Raw genomic sequence first — 23,580 nt, 5'->3', positions numbered from 1 at the left:
GGACAGGTAAGAGTTTTAAAAATGAGGCTGATGATATAAGCAGGAGCAAAACAGGTAAGGGCTTGTGAGTGAAGTTTAAGAGCCAGAACTTTTCCTGAGACTAGTTAGGGAGACAATGAAGATAACCAGGTTAATGACATCAACAGATTTTTCACTTAAAGGGTGACAGCTGATGCTAAATAAATGGATGTGCCCTCTAAGCAAGAGTCTCTCTCTAGAGAGAACGAGCAAGGAGCTGAAGAATGACTCCTGGGGGATAAAAATAAATTCTGTTTAGACCAAGTTTCAATAATATTGCATCAAAAATATCAATAATAAATACATGCATCTTGTAAGCTAGCCTTAGTTCAAATACTGAGAATTCTGATAGTAAAGGTCGCTGTGTTATTAAAGTCTATCTGGTTTCTGAGTTCAGGTTAACAACTCACATAGCAAGAGATACCTGTATCTCAAGCCAGTACCTGTTTTGCTTTTTTTTTTTAAACAAGACTGGCACTTGAGCTAACATCTGTTGCCAATCTTCTTTTGTTTTCCTTCTTCTTCTTCCTCTTCTCCCCAAAGCCCCCCAGCTACATAGTTGTATATTCTAGCTGCAGGTCCTTGTGGTTGTGCTATATGGGACACCACCTCAGCATGGCTTGAGGAGCGGGGCCATGATCACGCCCAGGATCAGAAGTGGAGAAGCCCTGAGCCGCCAAAGCGGAGTGTGTGAACTTAACCAGTCAGCCACGGGGCCAGCCCCTCAATGGTTTTAATATGTATTTCTCTAATTTTGAGTGAGATGAAAATTTTTGGATTTAAGGGTCATATTTACATTGTTTGTGAGTTGTCCATTTATGTCTTTTCCACATTTTTCTATGGTCCTTTGTCCCTCAATTATTTTTTGTCCTTTAATTATTGAGTTCTTTATATATTATGGATATTAGCCTTTTGTCTGTTGTATATGTTGAAAATATTTTCTCCTAGTGTGTCAGCTGTCTTTTGACTTTTTACATAGTGGTTTTTGCCATGCAAAATTTTCTTATTTTTATGTAGTCAAATTTATGAATCCTTTACTACTTCTAGATTTTGAGTCATACTGAGAAAGCCTTTCCATACACCAATATTAAAGAAGAAAATCCCATCTTCTAGCACTTGTAAGGTCTCTCTCTCTCTCTCTCTTTTTAACATTTAGATTCTTAATACATTTGAAGTTTGTTCTTTTTACTCTTTTGGTAATACCTTTATTGATATATAATTCATATATCACACAATTCATCCATTTAAAGTATGCAATAGTTTTTAGCATATTCATAGGTACAACTATCACAACTAACTTTAGAACATTTTCATGAGCCCAAAGAGAAACACTGTACGTTTTAGCAGCCACTCCCCTTCACTCAAACTCCCTCAGCCCCTGGCAGCTATTCATCTACTTTCTCTTGCTATAATTCGCTTGTTATGAACATTTCTTATAAATAGAATAATACAATATGTGGCCTTTTGTGACTGCCTTCTTTCACTTACCAGAGTGCTTTCAAATTTCATCCATGTTGTAGTATGTATCAGTACTTTTTATTGCCATATGATATTTCATTTTACGGATATACCATATTTTGTTTATCCATTTATCATTTGACAAACATTTGGGGTGTTTCCAGTTTTTAACTATTCTGAGTAATGTGATGAACATCTGTGTACACATTTTTATGTTGAGTTTATTCTTGTGCAAGATGTAGACCTAATTTTATCTCTTTCCAAATGTCTCCCCAGATATCCTGGCACCACTTATTCAAAAGTCCATCTCTACTTTAGTAATGTGAAATGCCACCTTTATTGTTTCCATTTGTATTTTCATTTGTTTCTGGGCTTTCTATTACACTGCTCTGTTTGTTTATCCATGTGTCGGTAGGACAGCGTTGTAGAAGTTTTACAGTACATGTGTTAATGTCTGGTGGGAGTAGTGCCTCCTGGCAGTTTTTCTTTTTTTTAGCATTTTCCTAGCTATGCTTATATGTTTGTTTTTCCATACAACTTAGTATCAACGTGTCTAACTTCATTAAAAAAAAAAGTTTCTTGGTACTTTCACTGTGATTGCATCAAATTTAGAAATTAAGAACTGACATCTTTATAATGTTGAATCATCCTATTCAAGTCTAGCTTTGAGACTTTCAAAAATGTTAAAAAATTATCCTCATATAGGTTTTGCACATTTCTTTTTAAGTTTATTCCTAAGTATTTAATCTTCTTTATTGCTTTTGTAAATGGGGTTTTCACTATCATTATGACTAACTGGTAACTGTTTGTATATATGAAGTTGATGATTTTTCTAAGTTAAGTTTATATCCTGCTATCTTACAATTCTTTTTATTGTTATAATTAGTTTTAGCCGTGATCCTCTAGGGTTTCCTAGCTAATACTACCAATAATCTACAAAAAGGGAGAGTTTTACTTCTTTACCCATTCTCACGCCTCTGATTTCTTATCTAATGGTATTGGTTAACACTTCCCTTATAATGCCAAATATTAGTGGAAATAGTTGGCACTTGCCTTGTTTTTGTATATTGTGGAAATACCGATAGTCTGTCCCATTATATAAGCTTTCTGGCTTTAGGACTAAGGTATAGATTTTTTCCATTATTTTTAAAAAGTATCCTGCAGGGTTCGGCCCCATGGCTGAATATTTAAGTTCACGCGCTCCACTTCAGCAGCCCAGGATTTCGCCGGTTCGAATCCTGGGTGCAGACATGGCACGGCTCGTCAGGCCATGCTGAGGCGGCATCCCCCATGCCACAACTAGAAGGACCCACAAACTAAAAATACACAACTATGTACCTGGGAGCTTTGGGAGAAAAAGGAAAAAAAAAAAGTTAAAAAAAAAGTATTTTGCAATTTCTATTTTCTTGAGTGTGTATGTGTGTGTGTTTTATTTTTATCATGAACTTTTTTGATCGGTGAATTTTTTTGAATGCTCTTTTAGTATCTGTGGAAATAAATGATTTTTCTTTCCAAATCTATTAATATAGACCATGATATTAATGGATTTCCTAAGACCAAAAGACTTCTGCATTCCTGGAATAAATCCCACATGGTCATTGCATGTTAATAATAACAATGATATTATTTTATTTAGCATTTTTCTATCAATGTTCATAATTCTTTCTATTTTGAACTGTTCCTTTCAGGTTTAAGTATCAATACTATATTTGATTCATAAAAGGAATTAGGAAGCTTTCTACCATTTTCAATGCTCTGGAACAATTTAGAGAGCAGTGGAACTATCTGGTCTTTGAAGATTTAGTAGAATTCCTCTGTGAAACCATCTGGCTTTTTAGCCAATGCTTTTCAGTGGGGTAGTTTCTTAATAATATTCTTTATTTCTTCTATGGAAATTGGTCTGCTTAAATTTTCTAACTCGATTTTGGTAATCTGCATTTCCCTAGGAAATTATTCATCTAGGTTTCTAAATTGCTGTGAGGTCTGCCAAGTAGTCTCTTATAATTTTTAAAATAGTAAAATAAAAATGTTTTCAATGGTTATTTTCGCCCTTATCTCATTTTGCATATTTGTGCTTTTTTCCTTTACATTATCAAGTTAGCTAGTGATTTATCTACTTTGATAATTTTTTTTTAAAAATTCATAATGTAGAGTAAGTCTACTGTCTATCTGTTCTCTACTTCATTAATTTCGACTTTTATCTTTTTATTTCCTGCCTTGTGCTCTCTTTAAGTTTATATTTTTGTTGTTTTTCTAGATTTTGTTTTGAATGGGAAATTTAATTCACTTATTTTCATTTTTACAGATAAATGCATTTACTGCTATGAATTTTCATCTGAACACTATTTTATTGGGATGTTTTACAGATTGTACTTTAATGGTGCACTCTTTTGTCAACATTGCAAAGTCCAGATATTTCAGCCAATTGTTTGTTTTGTTCTGGGGGGTGAAGTTGGTTGTGAATTCTGAAATTGTGTGGTAATGTTTGTCTTGCTGGATTCTGAATTTCCTCCCTCTGCTTTATTCTCTCTTTACCACCCAACTCCCACAGAGTGTTTCTCCCTTCCTTACGTACCTTTTGTCTCCCTTAGAAGTTATGCATTTTGAAGGCTGCCTCTTCAAATTGCATGTATCTTTAAGTCCCTTCCCTATAGTGCCTACTCCGATTTGGACCCTTTTTCCTTCTTTAGAATTTTCAAGGTGGACTTAAGTCTTTCCGGCTGAGTGTTTAGATCAAGGTTAGCATCCCTCTCTGTTTTGTCCTCTCCTTTTTTTTTCGCCTTTGCTTGCCACAAAGTCTTGTGACAGTCAGGAATGGAATGAGTGTGAGAGATCACATGCTGGATTTGGTGAGTTTTTGCTTCTTACCTAAAAGTTATTTTGAAGTCTTAAAGCCTCTCAAATTATGTTATGTCTTCAAATTTTGTACAGATTTATTTTTTCTTCTTATTCTATATTTTTTTTGAAGGAAAATTGGGAGGCAATAGCTAGATGGCCACCATTGGCTTCATTTATCTGGAAGTCCTCCTTTATTTTCGGTAACAGCTTTATTGAGATACAATTCACATACCATATAATTTGCCTACTTAAAGTGTACAATTCAATAATTTTTAGTATATTCACAATTGTGTAACTATCACCACAATCAATTTCAGAACGTTTTCATCACCGCATAAAGAAACCCTGTACTGTTAAGCTATTATCTCTTATTCCCTACATCTCCCATCCAGCCCTAGACAATCACTAATCTACTGTCTCCACAAACTTCCCTATTCTGGACATTTCATATAAATTGCTTATCATTTGTCCGTTGATGGACATTTGAGTTGTTTCCATCTTTTGGCTATCATGAATAGGCTGCTATGAACATTCATGTATGAGTTTTTGTGTGAAAATATGTTTTCATTTCTACTGGCTATATACCTAAGAGTCGAATTGTTGGGTCAAATGGCAACTCTGCATTTTCTCAAGTGGCTGTACAATTTGACATTCTCACCAGCAGTGTAGGAGGGTTCCACTGTCTCTGCATCCTCACCAACATTTATTATCTGTCTTTTTGATTACAGTTCCTAGTGGGTATGAAGCTGTATCTCACTGTGGTTTTGGGTTTGCATTTCCTTTGATGGCTAATGATGTTGAGTATCTTTCCATGAGCTTATTGGCCATATGTACATCTTCTTTGGAGAAATGTCTATCTAGATAATTTGCCCATTTTAAGATTAGGTTATGAGTCTGCATTATTGAGTTGTAAGAGATATTTCTGTCCGTACACAAGTCCCTTATCAGATAAATATTTATAAATATTTTCTCCCTTTCTATGGGTTGTCTTTTCACTATCTTAATGGTGTCCTTTGAAATACAAATCTTTTTAATTTGATGAAGTCCAATTTACCTATATTTGATATACTTGAAAAACAATTTCCAACAAACATTTTATTCTCCTCATTAACTAAAAAACACATACTAACTCTAGGAATTCTGATAGAATGGACGTGTTAAAGAACAAAGAACAAAGTATAGTCATCTTTGGGTTCAAAAGAAGTGTCAAAGAATGCTAATAAGGTGTATATTGACTTTTCTGAGGGGTATAAAGGCAGTTTTGGATAAAGTCATTGCCTAAATGAGTCGTTTGGCCACAAAGGACATACATATTAAAAACAGTTTGGAAAATGAGACAGCAAGCCCAATCAAAGACCAAAGGACCTAGAATAATGAAAACGTATATCTGATGTCATGCAAGAGCAAAAAGGCCTCTGGTAATACTGGTGAGAAGCCTTACTATACGTATCTCTACAAAAATGTCTGAAACTACTTAATTTCTTTCTTCTCATTTCTACAGTTTTGGGAGAACCAGATAGCTGTAAAGGGAAACTGATTGTTATTTTTGCACTATGGTGTGGGACGCACTATGTAATCAATAAAGTTTTTGTTTGTATTATGTTTTCTGTCCATTTGGGTATATGAACCAATCTTCCCTTCTTAGCTGATAATTAAGTTCTACGAAACAGATTTCTGAGAGATTGAAGGTAACCACTTATGATGCAACCATCTAATCACTAACCACAAACAAATAGAAGATAATTCTTTTGCCAAGTGTATGGGCCAAGGCAGTATTTACTTATGCATTCCTAAATTATAGAGACATCATCATATGTGCAAAATAACACTTTAGAAAATGCTTTACAATAGTACCTGACATTCAACACCCAGATCACTTAACTTGTCCAGTAAATAACCAAGTCAGAGAATTAATCCAGAATCAATTACGGGAACACAAGAGTAAGTGACAGAGAATAAGGATAATTCAGTTGCTTGAATCTTAAAATGACTCATCTCGAACACCCTATTCAAATAAAAGAGGTGTTGATAATCAACAGTTAGATTCAAATTTATCAGCTGAGGAACAGAGTCTTCTAATTTTTTTCTTTTTCTTTTTTGAGGAAGATTAGCCCTGAGCTAACATCTGATGCCAATCCTCCTCATTTTGCTGAGGAAGACTGGCCCTGAGCTCACATCCGTGCCCATCTTCCTCTACTTTCTATGTGGGATGCCTGCCGCAGCATGGCTTGCCAAGCGGTGCCATGTCCACACCCAGGATCCAAGCTGGCGAACCCCAGGCCGCCGAAGAGGAACGTGTGCACTTAACTACTGTGTCACTGGGCCAGCCCCCAGAATCTTCTAATTTTTGAACAAAAACAACAAAAGGACCAAGAGCTAACACAAAGGTATGTGACAGGTATGTTCTAAGCATACCCTATGAGGCAAGTAGTACAAGTATCCTTTAGTTTTGAGAAAACTGAGACACAGTTAGGTTAAGTAACTTCTCCAAGGTCACATAACTAGTGAGTAGCAAAGCAAGGATTGAAGTGAGTAGTCTATTCCAGAGTCTATGTGCTTAATCATTTTGCTATATCACCTATTACTCCTGATTGTGTAATTTTATCTCCCACATTCTTAATTGGCTTAACTGGCAAACATTACCATCTTTTCTTATTTGTTCCTTTCTGTGGTACAGAGTAGGGCAAGTCTGGTTCATAGCATATTAAGTTAGTGGAAATTTTAAAAAAAGGCATCTATGGCAAAATCTACAGGACTTGGTGAGGGAGTAGATTAAAGGAGCTAGAGAAAATAAGATGCCTAAGTTTCTGGCTTGAGCAATTGGGTGTATAGAGGTGAGGTTTGTTAAGATCAGGATTCCCTGGGGTAGGGTAGAGGAGCGGGAAGTCTTTCCTTTAGTGTCTCCTTGTATGTTCTCTGGCTTTCAGGGCAGAGGAGTCCCAGGACTGAACGTTTAGACCTCTTATCTACTTGAGCTGATTCCCTATATGGAAACTGTTCCCTTAGCAGCCAAGTGATAACTCCTTATCCCCCTCTTCTAGCAGGTCACCAATATTCCCTTTGAATAGGGTTTCTTTTAATGAAAGAATAAATTTAAAAAGTATTGTTAAACACATCAACACTGAACTCCATTTCAAAGAGGAAAAAAAACAACAACAGAAAAAATACATCCAGAAATAAACTCTGAAATGAGAACAGTAGATGAATCTTGGGCATAGTTTAGACCTTCAATGAGAAGGAGCTGTTAGGAATACCATGCCAGTTTAGACATTTAATCAAAAATAAAAAGAGCTAAGTTTATTTTTTGAGAGGGAAGATATAATAGTTGCATCTTGATATAATCTGGGACAGTCCGCTCTGCCAGTGTGTTTTGGCTTTACCATTCTTGGCAGCAGTACTTGAGGCAGGCAGTGAGCCCCTGGCCCCCTCCTCTGCAGCAGTAAAAAGATTACACTTTGGGGGTGAAAAGTAACGCTTATGTGTGTGTGTGCATAACCACACACACTGTAACCACGGTGTGTTACGGTCTCTAAATATGACTCCAGAGTTTAACAGCACCCAAAGGACCTGGTATATAATCTCAAGGAGTGAGTATTAATTAACTACATTGGGTGCTAACTGGACCAAGTCTATAAAGAGAAGCAGGATGGTTAGGCTGTAGCAGGGATTACCAGACTATGGGCTGCAGACTGCTAGGATACTGTTGAGTTACAGCAACGGATTCATACATCCATCTATATCCCAACACAAATACTGACCCTTTTGAAATTAAAAAATTATTTCACAATGGAAAAAGTTGAGAACCTGACCTTGAAGATAAGCAATAGAGCCAGTAGTGCCAATCCCAGTAAGGGAGAAACCATCTTGCCCAGCCCTACAGATTCGACTGTTTCTTTCCCTAGGACAGGTATACTCCTATCAGACCATCCAACCAACCAACTCACTTTAATCTGAACCTCTGCTCACCAAACAGCCTTCTAATTATAATTCGGCTGGCCCGTGCAGATTAACCTGAAGAACATGCACTGGTAATGCTGACAGAAGCAGAACTCCCACAGTAAATAACAATTCGACATCCAGATTTATTCAGTCTCTGTAAACTTCATTAACATATATGACCTGAGTACTTGCTTTACTTTATGTGAGTGTACAAAAACAAAATTTCTGGGTTTTCAAAGCTGAGGCCCCAAACACTAGAGTTGTGTAAACTCACTAACATAAATATCTTGTGAGGTCTCTTGGCAGTAACTACCTCATCCCCTTTCTTAAAGGAACATGTACAACAACATCAAGAGTTTCACACATATCCAAGATCAGTATTTCAAAGCAACGGCCAAGTTTACAAAAAAAAAGGGAGAAAGAAATCTAGCATTCTTTTTACTTACGTATCTTTTTACTGCACAAGGCAATAATTTAATTCAGTCTTATAGGTGAAACTGCAAAGACTCTTCAGTCAGCTCTGTGCAGTAATTTCTAGTAATGGAAACATTACTACTAAAGGATATTTTTTATTTTGCAAATGGAGAAAAAGATGAACAGATCTGTGAAAAATAACCAAAGAAATAAACAGGTATTTCAAAGAAAAGAATTAAAGATTTTTGAGTAAAGAAAGGCAATAAATACAGCATTTTTTCCACTGACAAGGACAGAAGAGAACTCTGCCAAGTGCATGGAGGGCTCAGAAAAATGGGTTTTCTGATACACTATTGGTGGGACTGAAAAATAGGTCAAAATGTTTGGAGGTCAATTTAGCAGTATCTATCAAAACCCTTATACTGAACATATCCTTTGATCCAAGAAGACCATGTAGAGAAATTTTATCCTAAAGAAAAAAATTACTGCGTGTATCAGAGCACTGTTTAAAAGACTGGAAAACTGTAAACACTATAGGACTGGGTGAGTAAATGGAAAGAAACTCGGTAAGTTGCACAAATTCATTTATTGGCAGCCAAGATGATGATGACATTTTAGGTCACAGAAAAAACAAACCAGACCACAAAACACTATGTACGATATGATCTGATTTTTTGCTAAGGTAAAAAAAAACAGAATGACTTATTCATTTAGTGATAAGTATTTGCCAGAGAATGTGGAAAACATATTTTTAAAAGTCTGGAAGAATACATACCAAATGTTAATATTGGTTTTCCCTGGGTGATAGTAACTTATTAGTGGCTAGTTTTCATATTTTTGTTTGTTTATATTTTCTTGTTTTCTATGACCATATATTATGCGTTTACTTATAAAAAATCACAAAAATCTTGTGGGAAATGTGACTCTTTCAGACCTATCTTACTCTGCTCTCTCTTATTTTGAAGCACAATACTTTGCACATAGTGAGTAAGCAAATGCTCATAACTAACTCCACTCTACTGCCTAGGTGGAGATACAAATATACAAGATAACACATGATAAAGTGCCAAACTGTAAGCACTAAAAATTACTTTGAGGCTGGTATTGTGTAGCTACCTTATTTTTAGGATTGGTCTTTTTTCTCTACACCAGGGTTATAAAAGCATTCCACTGGGCTTTGGATACTTTCCCCACTCAGCCTCAATTTATTTCAAAACTAGTAATGGTTAACGTTTATTGAGTGCCAGAAAGGTACCTGTTATGATTTTATATCAAATACCTTGCCAAAGATTTTAGCTAGCTAAAAAGAGCCAAAGATTATACAATAAAATCACTCTCACCCAAAGGAAGACACATGCTAACCAGTAAAACAGCTAATACAGATACTTGACTGAGGATCACCTTTGGGTCTGAGTGTCATAACAGCAAGGGCAAAAGTGAAATAAGATAGGCACACAGCTCTCATTCCCAGCAAATGAGAAAATGTACCAAACCCTTCAAAACAGAATTTTTCTTTCTTTAAATTAAAAGGTAAATCTTATATTTGCTTTGGCAATGCATAACCAAAAATTAGATTATATGGCCCCTGCACAAGGATGACATACACGTTCATGAATTATTCCCCATGCTGAGGATTTCAGGGTGCCCAAGGACCATCCTGTAGAACACCTGCTGCTGTGAGGGATAAGTGAAGGAATCAGGTTGCTATCAGCCTAACAAAACAAAACACTTGACAAGACATTTCTGCCAATCACTGACAAAAATGAGTGACGGAGAGGATGACCATATAATTATTTTGTCCAAACTAGGCAAAGTGAAAGCAGGCATATTAGTTTTGCTGGGCAGCAGGCATAAACTGGTACATGTGGTCACCCTAGTTATCAACCTACCAGCAAACAGTAAAGGTAGGAAGTAAAAGGAAGGAATAGCTCATTTATTTTCACCAAAAATTAAATGAAATGAACACTTACTGAAGTTAAAAAAGAAAGTTTACCCTTCCTAAAGCTGAACTTGTCCCAGCCAGACATATCTGGCTTTAAAAAAGATACCTCCTAAAAGTACAGGACGAAGGCAGGGCTGAAAAGCTAAAGGCACCTAGCCACTTAAAATTAGTTCAACTGTTCAGGTCTTCATAAACCTGAAGGTATAAATAAATCTGAAATGGAAAGTTTTAGAAAACTAAGGAGATAAAATTTTTCAAAAGTCTAGATATTGGTAAATGATCCCCCAATTTTAAACAAACGCTGTGAAGACTGGTGAATTTGATGTCAATCCCAGCACTACACATTGGATTATTAGAAGAAAAGCAACTAAAAAAACCAAAACACGATCACTAATTACTAAGAACTAGCTCCAACAGAGTAAATCATGTAACACAAAACTTCATTTTTTTTTTCCGTCCCCAAAGCCCCAGTACATAGTTGTATATTCTAGTTGTAAGTCCTTCTAGTTCTTCCATGTGAGCTGCTGCCACAGCATGGCTACCGACAGACGAGTGGTGTGGTTCCGCACCTGGGAACCGAACCCCAGGCTGCTGAAATGAAGCATGCCGAACTTTAATCACTAGGCCACTGGGGCTGGCTCAACTTGGCATTTTCTTTTAATAGGGTTACTCTATTGTTAATATGCTAGAGATCATATGCTTAATGGTTTCAAAAAAGTTATTGGCAAAATATTCTATGGAAGCTTTGGGGATGACGTTCAAACACACTGGAAAATGCTGGCTAGAAAGGTCAAATGTAAAAGCTAACATTCACCTTTTGGAGTAAGTGCTTAAAGCTCACAAACCTTGAAAATCTGAGATCTCAGTCTCTTCCAAAGTCTGGATGCCCATATGTCTTATTCCTACAAACAGCCATTAGTCATCCTCTGTTGAGAATGTAGACAGCAAACTAATAAAAGATGGATTTCACTATAACCATTTGAGTATCACCATATGATGTCCAATGGCCTGTTTCTTTTTAAAACTAAATGTCCCCAATTCCTTTAATCATTCCCTCTGTGATATGGTTTCTAGACTTTTAGTCCAGCCATCCTGGTGACCATTCCTCTAGACTAACTTTGTCAATTTTTCCTTTAAAACTTGGTTGCCTTTAATTAAACAGATGTGGTTTGGACTGGTTCACAGCACAGTATAAAGATATCTGCACTAAACAAAAAAGGCAAGTCTTCAACTGCATCAATTTTTTAGTTGCCATTTTATCATTTATAACTAAGTAGACAGTCTTTTTCTCATGAACTGAGTTAAATCGTCTTACCACTTGTGCAACTGACTTTTCTAAACTTAAATGCAGTTAATCATACTCTAGTTTATGTAACTTTTGAGTCTAATTTTTTAAAAAGTCATCTGAAGTTTATTCAGTTTTCTCCTAAATAAACAGACCAGGGAAGACCTGAAAACTATCTTAGGACGATAAAAAGCTGCCATGAAGTGTAAACTTTACCCAGAGGGAGAAGTGGAGCCAAGAGATAAAATGGAATGAAGGCTTTAGCTCATTAAGCAGAGAAAAGTTTCTTAAAGACAGAGTCGTCCAACAATGGAATAGGCCATTTCACAGAGTGTGTGGTATGGAGATTTCTGATATAAGCATTCTTCAGGAATCTGGTGGGGCCAGGAAATCAGACGAGATCACCTATGTATTAGTCAAGTTATGCTGTGATAATTAACACCTACAACTCACTGGGTTAATACAAAGACTTTTGTCTTGCTTGCACCACACATCTGATACCAGTCAGGTGACTCTAGTAAGGATGTTAGTCAACTTGGGCCACGGCGGGTTCATAGGTATCTTGAGCTACGAATGGTTTTTTCATTTTTAAAGATTTGTGTAAACAATATAAAACAACAACAACAAACAGAATATGTGACATACATGGTATGTGACCTGCAAAGCCTAAATTTTTACCATCTGCCTTCCATGTGGTGACTCAAGAGATTCAGGCTGGTTCCATCTTGTGGCTCCCTGCTTCTTCATCTAAGTAGCCCTACCATCTCAACACCTAGCCTCCATGATAATCTCTTTTGCTGACACTCCAGAATGAGTCACGTGGCACTAGCTAACTGCAGTGGGGCTGGGAAGTGGAGTGTTCCAGATGCCCAAGGAAGGAGAAGAGTACTGGTACGGGAAAGCACTGCAAGTCTCCACCACAACTGGCATACTTTATTCTAACTCAAAGATTCTGTGATTCTAAATATTTCAACCATAATTTTCATTTTTAGTTAAATCTTAATGAAATGGTTTTAAAATTGATTTAGAAAGAAATGTATTAAAATATCACAGCTGGTGGTAAAGTAAAAATGCTTTATGTCTGAGTTAGAACTAGGACAAAGGAATCTAAGTATCATCTGCAGCATGTTTAGATTAAATTCTTTAGTTTACATAGCCTTCAATTTTCAGTATGGCCACAGTGTTACTAATGAATCACAAAAACTTCAAATTTTAAACATTAAATGATTTGGAACAGAAGAATTGCTATATATTGCAGAAAAACATGTACATGTACTGACTTTGTAATAAAAATACAGTAAGTTCTATGCCATCACTGCAGGGAAAACTTGGTAATTCGGTCACTTCAAAATCTCAACATTTCTCACTGCATTGATTTAGTAAGTTATGGAACAGCTGCAAGCTGAATTACATATGATGCTAGTGAAATATTTTATAGATTGTTCAGCCATATCTACTGGGCATACCAAAAGACACAGATTAGAGTATCTCTTTTTCCTTTAATTTAGCAAGTGAATGTTTCATTACTTGGTAAAAAGACTTCCATTTACACAAACGTATCAAGCTTCAAAAAATTAGTTCATAGTTCAAAGTAAGTTTAAAAAAAAAAGTCAATATACCCTACACCAATCTGTCAGGCAGAATAGGAAACTACATAAATATGACGAAAAATATTTAAAAACTCACATCAAAGATTAAAAGACAGGAAACAAAAAAGGAAATTAATCGTACTAGAATGTTATTAGATTAGGAAGACTGAAAAACAATTTTAAGAGTCTACATCTCCCAAGCAAATCACAAAAACTGGGATAGCCTTTTCATAAAATGACATTAATAATTAATTGTCAATATCTAAAATGAAGGAGATATAAGAAATTAAATAAGAGGATGAACTAAAACATATAACTCAATTTCTAAACAAAGCTCACCACTATTACTATGAGAAAGCTAAAGTTGGTTTCACATTTCAAAAAGATAAAGGGCTCTGTCAGGGCATACTTCAAACATCCCTAGGGATAGATCTTTTAACCAACTAGTCATAAGAGACAACCAACTACTAAACAATTGTCTAAAATATTAAACCACATATAGTAGATAGGCAGACTGTAGTTTGGGAGGTGGGGAAATGCAAAGGCTGAGGGGCCCAGCACTAAATGTCTAACGACTGATAATACAGCAGTTAAGGTAACAAATCTATTTTTAGTCAAGGATTGATGGAAAATTTACAAAAGTCAAAGAAATCAGAAGAAAAGCAAGATGAACCCAGTGATTATTCTAACATGTTGAACATTTCGGGGGACAAATATCAAACTGATATTAAGAAATGACAATTTTGTGAAATCATGAACACCAGTGATAAAGGGATGTTAGTTTTAAGGTTTAAACAAACAATTTAAAAATAAAAGTAGATTAAAAAGTAGTAACCTCTAAGTCCTGTTCCATTGTATTTTGACTTTCAGAGAAAGCAATCCTTAAAGAAAAGTTGTGCTAAAGATGTCAATTAGTAAAGTCAGAGGTATTATTGACAAAAATATCTAAAAGTATTTTTAAAAACATGAGAATCATTTTAAAGGTTTGAAAATACATTTAGCCACCCTAACAATGGAAAAAACTGACACAGCCACCATGAAGTATATTCAGAGACCTTGGTTTGATTAAAAAAAAAAAATTTCCCCATCCCCCTTGGCAACCAATTTTAAGAGCTGACAATACTTAGTACTGAAATGATCTTCTCTAAATCTCCCCAAGCTACATTTTAACACTACTTTCTGTACTCAGTCAATAATAATGTACACATTATCAATAAATGGCCCAAGTGCTACAGCTCTAAGACCTTCAATAAACATTTTAATTGTTGGATTACTGGCTCCTCATTTCTTTAGCTCCAATTCCATGGTGGTGAAATAACGACAATAAAGATGACTAACACTTGAGTGCTTCATGACAGGTGCTATGGTCTGATTGTTCGGTCCCCCTAAAATTCCTATGTTGAAATCCTAATGCCCAATGTCATGGTGTTAGAAGGCAGGTTCTTTGGGAGGTGCTTAGGTCATGAGGTCACAGTTCACGGAGCCCTCATGAATGGGATTAGTGCTCTTATAAAAGAAAATCCACAGAGCTCCCTAGATCCTTCTACTATGTGAGGACACAAGAAGTCGGCAGTCTGCAACCCAGAAGAGAGCCTTCACCAGAACCCAACCATGCTGGCTCCCTGATCTAGGACTTTCAGCCTCCAGAACTGTGAGCAATAAATTTCTGCTGTTTATAAGCCACCCAGTCTACAGTATTTTGTTATAGAAGCCCAAACTGACAGTAGCAAACACATTTACATGAATTAAGTCATTTAATTCTCAAAATAACCCATCGAAATAGGTGTAAAATTATCCCCATTTTACAAATGGGGAAATGAAGGCAAGGAAGGTTTTGTAAGCTGCCTAATGCTTTAAAGTTATCAAATAAAGGAGGCAGGATATCGTTCAAGATATTCCAAGTCTAGAGAGCCGTGCTAATAAAGTAGCTACTACACTCATGCAGCTACTTAAATTTAATTAATATTTAAAAAAATTAGAAATTCAGTTCTTCAGTTACATTAGGTACATGTTAGTGCTCAGTAGCCCCATGTGGCTAGTGGCTACCATGCTGGACAGTGCGGATATGGAACATTTCTTTCCATCACCGTACAAAGTTCTATTGGACAGGAGGGCTATGTCAGCAATCTTAGCTACTATATAATATATATAATACACCTTATTTGTATATGAAAACTGATGTGTGCTTAGAGAACTGGCATTACACTTGAACCAATTAATTTATAATTCAATATTTATTTCCAGTGTTTTATTGTTAGTTTTCCCCCTTTATCATTTAACTACATCTACCACACTGGATCTCTTAAAATTTGTACCTCTCTAGCAATGTGGACTCCATGCCTCAATTTAAAGACATTTTCTAAGATCTGGTGTCAAAATTTATTTTGGACTGTTACATTCCTTTGTATATGGGTCCATGTATTTTGTTCAATGAATAGTGACTATGCCTATTGGCTTCTGTTACTTCATCTATTTAATGCCCCGTTCCTCTACTTCTAGTAGTAGTATCACTCGTCAGAGGCCTTGCCCTCCACTTGACAACTTCTACTTTCAGCTCCAGGGGTGAGAAAATGAGCTATGCTTCTACTATACTCCAGTCCCTGGCAACAGTTCAGCATTGAACTTGTGACTTAAGCTGGGTCATTCAGAATGTGCCAAAAGATTCTCCTCACCACTAGCTCATTCCTACTGGGATCAAGAGACCTAAGGATCTATAGCAACCAGGATTTCCTGGCAACATGGATGAAGCTGTCTACAGAATACCTGCAGAGAGGAAATAACAGATTATACCACTTGAGGCCTGGACCTAACCGTTCCTTAACTTCTGGATCTAGCATTCATAGGAGTTAGTAAATTCCCCTTTTGTTGAACTAGTATGCTTTGGATTTCTATCACTTACAATTAAAAGAGCAGGAGAAGACTAACACCAGAGATAGAGTTCAAAGATCCTTGGTATTATTTAGGAAGGAGAATAAGACACTAATGAAATACTTAGGATAAAAAAGGGTAATCACTACAAGAAATAATATAGAGTGCATACTTCCAAGTTAGGAAAGCAAAAGCAAAAAGAACAAAACCAAAAAACCAGAAGTAAACCAAAAACAAAAAAAAAACTACCTTAAGATAATGATATTGCTAATTACCACTGTCACACAAACGGGACAAAAAGGCACTTGTCCTAGACTCCCAGTTCTTGGCCTCTGAAATAGAGCCAAGTGAGGTTTAAAAGTCATTAAGAATGAAAAAAAAAAGCTGTATGAGCCTAGGTTTTAGTCTGTGTCTTATGCTCCTCAATCTTTAGGCAGTAGCACCTTTCCTACAAGCGTAAAATATATTTCTAAAGGAGGCTATAGCAATATGGTCTAGGTATACAGGTAACTGTTAAAATTGTAAGATCCAGAGGACCTAAGCAGAACAATTTTTTTTTTTTCCCATCTGAATTCTAAGTGCTGCTCCAAAGTGACAATTTTGATTTTTGTTTTATTAAAATTACTTGTTAATGATTCTGTCTCTACAACTAAGAACCTAAGTCTCTTAATCACCTTTTCACACCTAGTATTTAACAAAGAACTTGAAATATAGCATGTGTAATAAACCATCACTCAATCAACTGTTCCTCCTGACCAGTAATTACTGTGGTGTTTTAAATCATGTGTGTTCTGCTTTTAAAAAAACTGCTTTACTGAGATATAATTCCCATACCATACAATTCATCCATTTCAAGTGTCTAATTCAATGGCTTTTAGTATATCCACAGAATAGTACAACTCTCACCACAATTGTACAATATTTTCATTACCCCAAAAAACCCACTCCCCTTAGCCATCATCCCCCAAATCTCCCCCATTCCCCTAGCCCTAGGAAACCACTAATTTACTTTGTGTCTCTACAGATTTGCCTACTGTGGACATTTCAAATACAAGGACCATATAATATGTGGTCTTTCATGACTGTCTTCTTTTACTTAGCGTGTTTTCAAGGTACATCCATGTTGTAGCATGAATCAGTACTTCATTGCTTTTGGTTGTCTTATAATACCCCACTGTGTGGATATAACAAGTTTTGTTTATCCACTCACCAACTGATAGACATTTTGGTTGTTTCTACCTTTTAACTTATTATGAATAATGCTATTATAAACATTCATGTACAAGTTTTGTGTGGACTTACATTTTGTTTTCTTTTGGTCACATCCTAAGATTGGAATTCCTGGGTCATATGGTTTAATGGTTTAAATGTTTAACCATTTGAGGAACTGCCAGAGTTTTTCCAAAGCAGCTATGCCATTTTATGTTACCATGGGTGGTATATGAAGACTTCAATTTTTCCATATCCTCAACAACACTTGATATTATCTGACTTTATGATTATAGACACCATAGTGATTTTGAAGTGGTATCTCACTGTGGTTTTCATTTGCATTTTCTTCATAGCTGATAATGTCTATTAGCTTTTTAAATTGACTCCTGAATGTGATAGTAGGATTTTTTCACGAGCACAAAGAAGGATGTATATCCATCTGCTAGACAGGATGGACATGGACTACTTCATGTATGTACTAATTTGCAAGGGCTGCTGTAACAAAATACTACAATTGGGTAGCTTAAACAACAGAAATTGTCTCACTGCTCTGGAGGCCAGAAGTCCAAAATCAAGGTGTTGGCAAGGCTGGTTCCTTATGAGGGATCTGTTCCAGGCCTCTCTCCTTGGCTTGTAGATGGCCGTCTTCATGTTTACAAAGCACTTTCCCTATATAACTATCTGTCTCCAAATCTCCGCTTTTTATAAGGATACCAGTTATACTGGATTAGGTGCTCACCCTACTCCAGTATGACCTCACCTTAACTAATTATATCGACAATGACCCTATTTTCAAATGAGGTCATGATCTGAGGTACTAAGGGTTAAGACTTCAACATGAGAGTCTGGGGGGAGGGGGAGGCACAATTCAACCTATAAAAATATTTTTAAAATTTATGGTTTAAAAAAGCTGATGTTGGAGGAAAGGATATAGCTCTGTCTAGATTCTCCTTTAAAACTAGATCTTGCTATTTCAAACCCGTTTTCTGTGAGCTATGATGCCTACTGGCACTGCTATGAACATTTCCCAGCAGTAACAGAAACCTGGGATCTTTACTGTGCTCACAATACCCGAGCTCATAAACTGTTCCCTGTCTGTGGAATCAAAGGAAGCTGGTATAAGCAGAAGTTCTCTTAAAGAGATACCAGTCTCAAAAAAGGTCCCTCTATTTCAGAAGCTTCTGGCAGTTCATCAGCTTTCATTTTTTCATCGACTGTCTTACTTTTCATCGTACCTTAGTGAATGTTAATATTCTTTTTCGAATACAAAAGCTTTTTATATGACATTGGTAAAGTTTTAAAGACTAGAAACGCAAATAAAAAAGTTTTTAAAGAAATAATGAACTTATCCCAGATGTGTAGACTAAACTATCTTTAAAACAGCCAACTGACAAGGCATCGGGATTCTGGTATCACCATTCCTTAGACGCTTGATACTTTTAACCTTAATATAACTGAGTTTTAAATTTGGGAAATTCAACTTATAAGAAGTTTATAAAGCTTCTTAAAAACAACTTCATCTATTAAGACAGAATTCTAATTTAGACTGAAAAATCTTAGATTGGTTTATTAAGAATTGACTGAAAACTAAAGTTAATCTCCTGAAAACTCCAGAGAATGAGCATTTTTGCATGTTTAACTTAGTTCTCTGAAAACAGTTTGGGGCTATACAGTACCTAATTATAATTGTTATAAACAGCTTCAATTGTTGCCAAGGAAAAAGATACCAATACTCCTCATTATATTATAACTTTACGAAGTATCCAATATTTAGGTTTCTAGTTATATGTATAGCACATCTTAATACATTTTGTGTGTCATTAAATACTAATGAAGTCTGACTTTTAAAAAAGTTTTGCTTAAAACTGAAGCCTAACAAAGCTATGATAAAACCAAAAAACACCTACAACTAAACAACAAAAAAACAAACCACCCCATAAAAAATAGACAAGGACTTGAACAGAAATTTCTCCAAAGAAGATAGGCAAATGGCCAAAGATGCTATCACAAATCACTGGGGGAATGCAAATAAAAACTACAAAGAGATACCGCCTCACACCTATTAGGATATTTATTATCAAAAGAACAGAAAATAACAAGTGTTGGTGAGAACGTGGAGAAACTGGAACCCCTGTGCATTGTTGGTGGGAATGTAAAACTGTACAGGCACCATGGAAAACAGTAGGGTGATTCCTCAAAAACTTAAAAAACAGAATTACTATATGACCCAGCAGTTCCACTTCTGGGTATATATCCCAAAGAACTGAAAGTGGGGTCTCAAAGAGGTCTATGTATACACCCACATTCACAGCAGCATTATTCACAATAGCCCAGAGGTGGAAACAACCCAAATGTCTATGACATGGACATGATATGACAATGGAGTAGTATTCAGTCTTAAAAAGCAAGGAAATTCTGACATATGCTACAACAGGACAAATCTTGAGGACATTATGCTAAGTGAAATAAGCCAGTCACAAAAAGACAAATATTGTATGATTCCACTTGAAGTACTGAGAGCAGTCAAATTCAGAGACAGAAAGTAGAATGCTGGTTGCCAAGAGCTGGGGAAGAAGGGTATGGGGAGCTGTTGTTTAACAGGGATAGTTTCAGCTTTGCAAGATGAAGAGAGTTCTGGAGATTAGTTGCACAACAGTGTAAATGTACTTAACACTACTGACTGTACACGTAAAAATGGTTAAGACAGTAAATTTTATATTATGTGTATTTTACCACAATTAAAAACAAAACCTTCCAATCACCCACAGTATCAAGACTTTTTTTGCCCTAGGTTTAGGGTTGTGCAAACACACAAACTCATAAAGTAAACAAGAGAGCACTTATTAACCATGTATTAGTACCACATTCCAATTAGATGGTGTATTGGTATACAGATAATTAGAGAGTGAAATTACATATAATTTCATATATATATATATATACACATATATATGAAATAAGGAATTACTGGATTTAAACTTGTTGAAAGGTTGGGATTAATAAAACAGACATAGGAATCCTTACCACAGCTGAGATCTTCAGCCTTTCTTTCCTGCCACCACACATCTTAGAGACATAACATACTCCTTTCGGAAATCTTCTCAAATGGAAAGAAAGAAAAGGTATACTTCAAAAGAGGCTCCCTCCTCTTATCTCCTTGAGGGAAAGCAATCTTTCTCCTTCTCATTTAAAAATTCTCTAATTCTAGGAGTACAAAGAAAAAATAAACAAATTACAAGGATGAGAACAAATAATGCAAGCAGCAGGAAATGGGATCACAAACACAGGTCAGTAAATTTCTCATGGGCAAGCAAAAATTCTATCTTACTCACTACTGTGTCTCCTGGAAAACCTATCACAGACCCAGGCACATAGTTAGGGATCAACACATTCTAAAGAAAGTTGAGGAGTAGGTTTGAAGAAGAGAGACATCTCTTCACTTGAGACTGGTAGAAGAAAGAGAATGGTTATTGAGACAGACTTTTAAAGTATCCATGGCTAAATCAGTGACCCTATACTATAATAAATGGCCGCAATATCTTCAGCAAGCTAGGAGTGGAATTCATTTATGCAAATGGCAAGGAGGGGGCTGGCCCCGTGGCCGAGTGGTTAAGTTCACACGCTCCGCTGCAGGCGGCCCAGTGTTTCATCGGTTCGAATCCTGGGCGCAGACATGGCACTGCTCATCAAACCACGCTGAGGCAGCATCCCACATGCCACAACTAGTAGGACCCACAACGAAGAATATACAGCTATGTACCTGGGGGCTTTGGGGAGAAAAAGGAAAAAAATAAAATCTTAAAAAAAATGGCAAGGAGGCTTAAAGAGAGAGGAGAAAAGACAATGCAATGGACTTTTGCAAGACAGTGCAAAAGACGGCAAACGGAAGTCGTGGAAATACAAGAGATAATTAAAAGGATTACAATCCAACTTAAAGCAGAAATTGATTTTTTTTTCATCCATTCATTTATTCGATAATCATTTATCAAGCATATACCATCCTGGAGATAAAGTCAAATGAGGCTGAGTGTGTCTCATGAAGGAGCTCAGTCTAGAAGGCACGAAAAGAGAGTTAACAGTTTCATAAATCCTATAACAGATCTTTGCTCAGTGAGCTGAAGTCATGGAAAGACATCAAAAGACCCTGTATGTGTACATGTGTGTGAAGGAGTGCATTCCAGGGAAAGTTTATGCCCCTTTTCCAGACAAGGATCACATTCACTTCAGCTCTGAAATTTTTCTTGGAAATTATTCTCTCTTCTCTAGTATGGTGGCAACGACCCTAGTTGAGAACTTGCTACTTTCTATTTGGCCTATTGCTGTTGTCTCTTACTTAGTCTCCTAACCTCCAATTTCTCCTGCCTACAGTCCACCCTTCCCAATTATCGGCACTTTATTTTTCCTGGAGGGCAGTGTCCTCACCCTACTTTGCCCTCCTCACCTACGCTTTGTTCTAAGCTACACTCCTAAGTGTTTACCTTGTTCCCTGCTGGACTGTCCTTCTATGCTCATCCCTCCTTTCCATCTTTGGAAATCTTGACATTTCCTCAAAGTCAAGTTGAACATAAATACTGTCTCTTCTAAGCTCCCCAAAATTTTTGTATTTTTTCATAGTATTTATGACAGTAGCAGAAATTGATTTAAAAAAAAAAAAACAGGTTATGCCACAACTAGAAGGACCTGCAACTAAGATATACAACTATGTACCAGGGGCGATTTGGGGAGATAAAGCAGGAAAAAAAAAAAAAAAGATTGGCCACAGTTGTTACCTCAGGTGCCAATGTTTTTTTTCTTTTTTTCTTTTTTTAAAGACTGGCACCTGAGCCAACAACTGTTGCCAATCTTTTTTTTTTCTTCTTGCTTTATCCCCCCAAACCCCGCCCCCCCGCCCCCCACCCCCGCACACAGCTGTACATCCTAGTTGTGGGTCCCTCCAGTTGTGGCATGTGGGACGCTGCCCCAACGTGACCCGACGAGCAGTGCCATGTCTGCGCCCAGGATCCGAACCCTGGGCCGTGCAGCAGAGCGCCAGAACCCAACCACTTGGCCACGGGGCCGGCCCCTCAGGTGCCAATCTTTAAAAAAAAAAAAAACAAAACAGGTTAAATCTGCTCAGTTCTGTATCTTCTTTTACCACCACCCACATATCAGAAAAAGTATAGAAAAGAGAGCATGTGGGTGATCTAGAAACGAACATCAGAACACTGGCCTCAGTGAAGCAAGACAGCAATGAGAGAGTTTACTGTGAAACAAAATGGGTGAGCAAGGAGCTAGCTCTCTCTGAAAAGGTCCTCAGTGAGGTAATTTTAAAAGGCTTGAGAGAACAAAAGCATACTGTAAAATATTTTTTCGGAGAGTATTTTTTATCTTTGGCGACTACATTACCAGTTCCGAAACGGCAGAATTCAAAACAGAGTTTTGAAAATCAATTTTCCCAGGTAGGCAGAAACACAAGTTCCACAAGCAGTCCTTAAGACATGCCTCAGTCCAGATGAAGATGAAGAAAACGAGAATATCAGGAAGGATAAGAACAGTTCAGTGTTCACGGCCAAACTGACCTAACGCCAGTGTTGAGACTGGGATAAGGCATTAACCAGGATATGTACCTAAGGTTAATAGGACGTGAGTCACCAGCTCATTTAAAAAAAGGTATCAGCTATCAGATTGTAATTTTATTGTAATCTCATTTCCTTTGGAAGTCACACTTAAACCAACGGAGAGGAATTTTATTTAAGCCAAAGTTTTGACAGAATTTTAGCTTGAAGTTGAATATGTCTGAATTTATGAAAAGGAAGTTTCTTTTTCTAAATCTATTACTAAATAGAGTATTCTACAGGTGTAAGTTGATCTACCATTTTCTCAGATCAATACATCTAATTACATTCAAATCTACAAACATTTACTAAGTACAATGGTGTACAAGGTATTATGAAGTTGACAAAGTCCTTGACCTCAGGTAATTTTAAAAAGGAGCAGTGTCTCCTTGACTGGGTGTAGGGGGAAGGCAGATAGCAGCA

General features: G+C 36.6%; 1 protein-coding gene across 7 annotated transcripts in view; it reads right to left on the bottom strand.

Annotated features, from left to right (window-relative positions):
- R3HDM1 (R3H domain containing 1) overlaps positions 1-23,580 on the bottom strand; it is a 180,952-nt gene that overhangs the window by 137,307 nt on the left and 20,065 nt on the right. The window contains exon 1 of one of the 7 annotated variants that reach the window (XM_046659031.1): positions 20,588-20,740. The exons of the other annotated variants lie outside the window; for them this stretch is intronic. The gene's annotated coding sequence lies outside the window, so the exon portion shown is untranslated. Of the gene's footprint in view, positions 1-20,587; positions 20,741-23,580 lie in introns of those variants that run through there. 7 annotated transcript variants of the gene reach the window in all.

This window comes from Equus quagga, chromosome 4, assembly GCF_021613505.1.
Source record: "Equus quagga isolate Etosha38 chromosome 4, UCLA_HA_Equagga_1.0, whole genome shotgun sequence".
Taxonomy (NCBI): Eukaryota; Metazoa; Chordata; class Mammalia; order Perissodactyla; family Equidae; genus Equus; species Equus quagga.
Note: the sequence above shows the minus strand (reverse complement) of the source record. Positions and strands in the feature narration are given on the sequence as shown.